The following is a 7,500-nucleotide window of genomic DNA, read 5'->3' on the forward strand; positions in this document are numbered from 1 at the left end:
CCATTGTTTCACTTCCATTTGTGGCTGAAACTTTGTAGAATCATCATGTTTTTACCTTTTTATAATCTAAAATCATATATATATATATATATATATATATATATATATATATATATATATATATATATATATATATATATATATATATATATATATATATACACATGAAATTTTTATTTTGATTTATATACAATCATGAATACAAATAAGCAATATCAAATTACGGCTACATCGGAAATGTGGTGATGGAGAATTGTCACTGAAGGAGAATTTATATAGTGATAAATGAATTGGTATCATCAGGAAAATTACATAGTATGTACATTATTAAACCTATTCAGCGACTCCAGTAGGCTCTACCCATGTGCTATCAAAGAGGTATAAGTCTTGAGTCTGCTATACTGTACAACCCGTCGTGAGATGGAAATGCAGAGTTTTTGCCTCGGCAATGACCCACCTCTGCCATGACAGTTCATTGGTACGTTTGGAACACACAGCTCTTATTATAAAATTTTTTATTATGATTTATTTACAATCATGAAGTTACAAATGTCATTAATTGTAAGGTTGTTTTGAATAATAAATCCGATGGAGAATTGTCACCGAAAGGGAATTTATATAAGTGATAAATTTGGTATTCATAATTGATGAGCTCGTGTTCCAAATGTATAATGAACTGTCATGGCGGAGAATATTGCCGAGATATATTTCCTCGCTCACGACGGGTAAAAAACAGTATAAGACTTGGCAGAGACTTATACTCTTTATAGTGTTAGAGGGGTGAATACATTATCGCTGATGTTAGGTTTCAGTGTCATGGTTCATGTCCCGACGATACCAATTCATTTATCACTTATATAAATATACAATTTCTCCATCGGAGATAAAGGGTTATAACATTTGATGAATATACATTTATAGCTTCAGATATATATATATGTATGATAAAAATTTATAAAAACTGTGTGTTCCAAACGTACCAATGAACTGTCATGGCGGAGGTGGGTCATTGCTGAGGCTAAGTATTTCCCCACTCGCGACGGGTAAAAATAGTATAGCAGACTCGGCCAAGACTTATACCTCTCTTGATATCATAGTGTGTTTGTTTACTGGAGTCGCTGAATAGGTTTTCATCGTGTCAAGGGTTCGTGTCCCAACGATACCAATTCATTTATCACTTAGGCTATATAAATTCCCCTTTGAAACACAATTCTCCATCATCATTAGCGTAATTTGATACCCCCGACATTTATCCCTTCATGATTATATATGTACATATATATATATATATATATATATATATTATATTATATATACCATGTCTATATAATAAGATATATATATATATATAACCCCATTGTGTCACTTTGTATATATGTATGTAATGTATGTATATGTAATATGTTTATATATATATATATATAAGATGATATAATATATATATATATATATATATATATATATATATATATATATATACTATATATATATATATATATATATATATATACAGTATATATATATATATATATATATGTATATATATATATATATATATATATATATATATATATATATATATATATATATATATATGTGTGTGTGTGTGTTTGTGCATACACAAATATATGGTGTATGTGTGTGTGTTTCTATGTGTGTGTGATATATGTATATACGTATTTAAGCACGCTCTTTTCAGTGCACAATTACAATAATTAAGTGAGATAAGCAAGGTAAAAAAAAAAAAAGAGACGAGCATGGCGTTAACTCTGAGGTAACTGCAAGAATAAATTTTGTTCGCCTTCATTTGCCGCTTGTTTCTTTTGGAAAGAAAAAACAAACAACCCTCTTTCCTTCTTCGTTTCTCCTTATTCATTGTGACTAATCTGACTTACATTCCCCACGGTAAAAATATGCAAACCCTCTGATGTGGCAATTCTTTCTGAAGACTATATCATACCCAACCCCTGAGATCATCTCCGAAAACCCATATACTCCACACGTCATTGCTTGACAAGAACTTTGGACATACTTTAAGCAGGTAGAGAAGCCTGGGACAGATTATCCCGTAAACGCGAATAACAAAATCATTGGACTTAAAACAACAACAGTAACAAAAACGAAATCCATTATCTCCTCAAATATGCATAATAGATTGTAGTACAATGAAATGGGTTACGGATTGTACCGGTGGATGAAGAGGGAGTGACATAGGGAACAGGGAGTGGCAGCATGACACTAGGCTAGAGAGAGAGAGAGCGAGAGAGCGAGAGAGAGAGAGAGAGTCTGATTTTCACTTCTTGCAATCTTGAGTCGAACTACTATGGAAATATAGTTTGATTTTATTTTCATATTAAAAGAGCTAGGTGAATAATAGAAGTAAAACATTAGATTTCAGTCACGTTCATTATGCATGCATTCATTACGAAACCTTTGGCATCCTTAACCTTAAAATTTACTTCGAAAAAATTCATAAAATTCAGTCTTTGAGAAAGATGTTTTAACTAACCTCTCTAAAGTTCTTTACATTTGTATGGTATAAATTTTCCTAGAAATCACGAAAGAATGTAGTTACATTCAAGATACAGTGCTTAACCCTTTAGTTTACTTGCAACGCACTGACGTGTCATCCAAGTTAGAAACCCAGTGAAACCAGTTAATTATCAAGTGTTTCTGTGTTTCTATGTTGTTAGCATAGATGTTTTATGTTTTGTGTGTATGTGTGTGTGTGTGTGTGTGTAGAAAAGTAAAGAAATCCCTCCCTTCACCTATGGATTAACTGGAAATACTGCTCCCATAGAAAGAAAATTACGAATTAAATGTAATCATATTATCACTTCCCACGTTTGGGTGGGAAGTAATAATAAGATTAAATTTCAAAGAAGAAAATGCCATTACTATCACGTAGACACTTGCTTTGTTTACCGCCGTTGTTTTTCGCAAGTAAAACAATTTTCACTTTCCTAATAAATTTGGTGTTTTGTATTATCTGGCATTGAATATACCCTATATTTCAGTTTTAATAGAAGAAACTGATTAAGGAAAAAAAAAATCTCAGGAACGAGCGCAATCTTAGACAAACGTAAATTTCTGTGTTTTGCTCCTTTCTGTATACATGTATGTGTGCGTCAGTATTTCTCCCTGTCTGTGCGACTGGTTGTATTCATGCCTGTATTTTACTGGGCCAAACATTCACAATAAAAAAATCACACAAAAAGGAAAATAGAAACTATAATGTAGCTCTCTGTAGCAGGTATATTAAATACCAACTATGTCTGTCTGTCTGTCTGTCTGGCTCATGGTCAGTGAGAGGATGATTTGAGTAATAATTAGGATCAAATGACGCACTTTCTGGTTTTTAGCTGTTTCGTGCAGTTGTTGCTGGCATAACGAGAGCAGCGGAATTCCTAAGTGATACTTACATCTGAAGAGATGCTCACATCTTAAGTATTACTTATGTTTCACACTTTATGGCCTTTGTGTCGCTGCTGGCAGTGGAAAATAACACGGCTGCACGTGGAGGTTTATTTCCTCATTTTTCATATGAGCGAAAATATGAAAGCATCAGATCTGAAATGTGTAGTTTCGTACTAAGTGTTTAGGGAATACGCCATGTTTTACTCTTTACGGTCTGTCAAGCTTCACGCAATATTTCAGTTCATTTTCCTGAGAGATGGAAGGTCATTTTCATTTTCAATGTTGAGGCATTACGTTTTACTTTATGTTGATTGATGACGTCATTTAAAGTACAGTTCTTGTAGACAGTGGTTCAAATGAAGTAAAGTAATATTGCAAAATCTTGCCCAATATACGTGGATTACGTTATTTACCACCTTTAGCTTAACTTTAACGTCTCAATGAAGATTATACAAACATAAAGAAAAAGAATATTTTGATCATTAACGACAATACAATGAAATTATCGTCTGTATTAAAGTGACTTTACATTTATGAAGATAATTTTTTAATTATCGATCGTGTTAAAGCAATCATTAAAAACATACTACCGTAGTGCTACTAATGATATTCGATGTGTTATGGCAAAAGTGCTACAACTCTTTCCCACTTTCATCTAGAAAGCTTCCCTCTGGTGGGCGTTTTCAAAGTCCCCAAGCCACATTCTGCTCGCATTTTTAAACAATGGCCCCTCCAAGTATTATTTTGTCTCTGCGTTCATGATATGGAAACGTTTAATGAACTTAACAAGGAGGAAATATAATATAAGCCTACTTCCCCGATTCTGTATTTACAGGCACTATCAGTTAATATTATGGCCCGATTAAACCTCAGCTATGAAAACTACCCGGAAAATGCAGATTTACCAATTTACAACTTACGAACCAACACCCTTGGTTTCTCATTTAGAAAGTTATCAGTAGTGAGTGGCAGACGTCTATCGTAATGAAAAGTCGTGACAGCCACTTACACATCAAAAAAAGGTCAGAAAACCAGGAGCAACTTGAGTGTGTGAGGACAGATAGCCATCAAATTATTTAACTTAACTTTATTTAGGATTTATAATGTCTTAGATTAAAAGTGAATGCAGAAGACTAACCATCCTGTAAGAGGGAAAATGATAAAATTCAGCACAAATAGACAATCGGATTTGATCACAGAAAGAGACGAAAGCAATATTGACCATCGCTTTTCGGTCCCGTCCAATGCTGGAGAGACCACCATAGCGGTAAATGAAATATTTTCGGTTCCATCCCTAAATTCCAGAGCCGCTTAGCCGGTATAAATTTGTTCGCAATATCCCATAACTTTATCACGAAACATTCGATCTGGACACGAGTCGAGTTATGTTTCATGTTCAATTTTACAAGTGAATACGAGATAAGTGAGTTGTATTCTCCAACTGAAAATCACACTCAGAAGTACTTACTATAAGTTTTAATATCTAAAAACATTTTGATGAGGGACAGTATTTTTAACAAACGTTCTAATGCAGTTCCTATTTAGCTCAAAGTGCATTTCTTTATTTTTCAACAGTTTATTATTTAATAAGGCACTTGTTTTATATTTCATATATATCATTATTGCTTTACCATTTGTCAAAGAAAATACAGTTCCCTGCAAGAGAAAAAAAATGGCTGTCTTGGATTCTTCGTTGTATGCGTTTAACAAAACTTATAATGAAGAGAATGTTGCCTTCGGCGGTTTTATGATTATGCAAGGTTAACCTGGAGGTTGCAGTTAGTGGAAATCAATTGTAAACCTGCAATACTTAGAAGTATGGCTGTTTTCTAACAGTAAGATTTTATCCTGACTATGAAAAAAAGGAAAATATTCAACTCAAAGGATTGAGATAAGTAATTTATATTGTCTACCTGACAGTACACCATTTTTAAGGCAGAAAAATATGGTCTCCATGCACAGCCTCGAAAAAGCTTTGTAAGGTTTCCGCGCTGATTTTATAGAATAAGCCTCATCACATTTGTAAATTGTGTTAACGATGAATAGCGTGGTCTGATTGCCAGATACGACTATTAAAAGAGAACATGCTGGCCCTTTTTCAGTGGGGCTTCTCGCAACATCTCCAGGAATTCCTTGGAAGAGATAATGTTGTGAAAAATACATTCGGTTAGGTTAATTTCTTACCAAGGAATAAGAAACTGTCGGGTTCGGTGAAAGGATTTGGACAAGGGGATTGCCGTGTTTGTGGGAATAGATATGATCAGTCAATGTAACTCTTTCTCTATAAAAAAGATAACTTATCCCCTTCTGAGTACCATTCGTATGACTAATCACCATAATTACGAGTCAGTCATTTACCAGTCATCGAAAAGAGCGTGTCTTTCACCATTTTAAGATTGCACATGAACGTAATTCAACTATTTTCAGAGTAAATACTATCTTGTTCTTGTGTTTTTGTCTGGCGTGTTTGTAGCTCCCCTTATCAACTTGTAGAATTCTAGTTTATGATGCAGGAATCATAAAAAAAAAAATCATGAAAAATTCATAAAAAAGGAGGTTTGATGACTCCTGCACTTAACAAACTTGTATCTTATTTGATGTAAATAACAAAAACAATTTACTGTACGTTTTTGTCTCTCTCTCTCTCTCTCTCTCTCTCTCTCTCTCTCTCTCTCTCTCTCTCTCTCCTCCACGCGTACTGCTGATGCTTTAGTTTTAAATGCACTAAAGATATTTTGCAACGCTAATACAAATAAATCATTTTCCATTTGAAGCCGATAGAGTGCTGTTAGCAATTTTCGCAGCAATCAGGTTAATCTCTCAATTAGTCATTTCATCAGTTTATATATGACAAAAAAAGAAAAAAGTTTCATTAAGCTCTGGCGTTTTAGAAAATAGGACATTTTACCTTTAGAATAGAACCGTACTGATAGTTTTATATTAATTTAACAAATTTGACTTCTGATTTTCTCAGAGCTATTTTGTTAACAAATTACAGACCCCTTAATGTTTAACAAAAACAGGGGTTCAACACAAAAGCCAAAAAAATAGTGCCTAGAGAGAGAGAGAGAGAGAGAGAGAGAGAGAGAGAGAGAGAGAGAGAGAGAGAGAGAGAGAGAGGCTTTAGGTAAATGAAGATCAAACGAAATGCTTCACTGATATGACCATAAATAAAAAAAGAAAGAGTAAAAATACAAACTAATTGCCTCACAACTGTGTATTCCTTATTTCTTAACATTTCCATAAGAAACAAGTTGCATAACTAAAGCCCCAAGTTAAAAGGAGATATTTGGTCTCCTAGCATTTATCCACAGGTTTAATGATCACTTATCAATTTCAGATTTCATATTCTATCGATGAAGGCGGTACGTATGTCAGCATTAATGGCATCGAGGCTCATCTTCATAGTCGTATTAGACTATCGGGGTGAAATAGAGCGATAAATATGAAGAGAATGAGGTCGAGAGCGGAAGTAATTCTGGAATCAATTCCCTTAATCGTTATACTTTATGGAATGTCTGTGGAGGGATTTACGGAATAGCGGGTAATAGTTGTGGAGTCTGACGATTTTACATTGCTTGGGGAGAAAGCATGTGAATGGATTCTGAAATTCTCAACGTTTTCATATTAACAACATGTATCAGGGTCCACTATCCACAGCTTTTTAAGGAAAGGGAAATGAAAAATAAATAAAATGAAAAGGACATGGAAGCATGATAGATGCACTGATGTGATGTTCTCTTTTCCGTTATTAGCTGACTCAAGTAAAAAAAGATGATGAGTCCTAAAAAAATAAATATAAATTCAGTGTAGTTTTCATAGGCAGCTCTATTCACAAAAATAATCGCATTGGAAACATGTAACAACAACTCCAAGGTAAGAATGTCTATAGGTATTATAATCAAAATTACAAACAATCGCAGAGTAATCATTGTTCGCGAATGGCAGTACTTTTTAAAACGTAAACGGGCAGAGAAAAGGACATTAATGTGTCTGTTTATGAGTAATCCTAGATGGCACGTTTGTATAATGTGTCTATGTCTAAGTTTACAGGGATTGACGTACATAGGTACTTTAGTACTT

Source organism: Macrobrachium rosenbergii, chromosome 8, assembly GCF_040412425.1.
Source record: "Macrobrachium rosenbergii isolate ZJJX-2024 chromosome 8, ASM4041242v1, whole genome shotgun sequence".
Lineage (NCBI taxonomy): Eukaryota > Metazoa > Arthropoda > Malacostraca > Decapoda > Palaemonidae > Macrobrachium > Macrobrachium rosenbergii.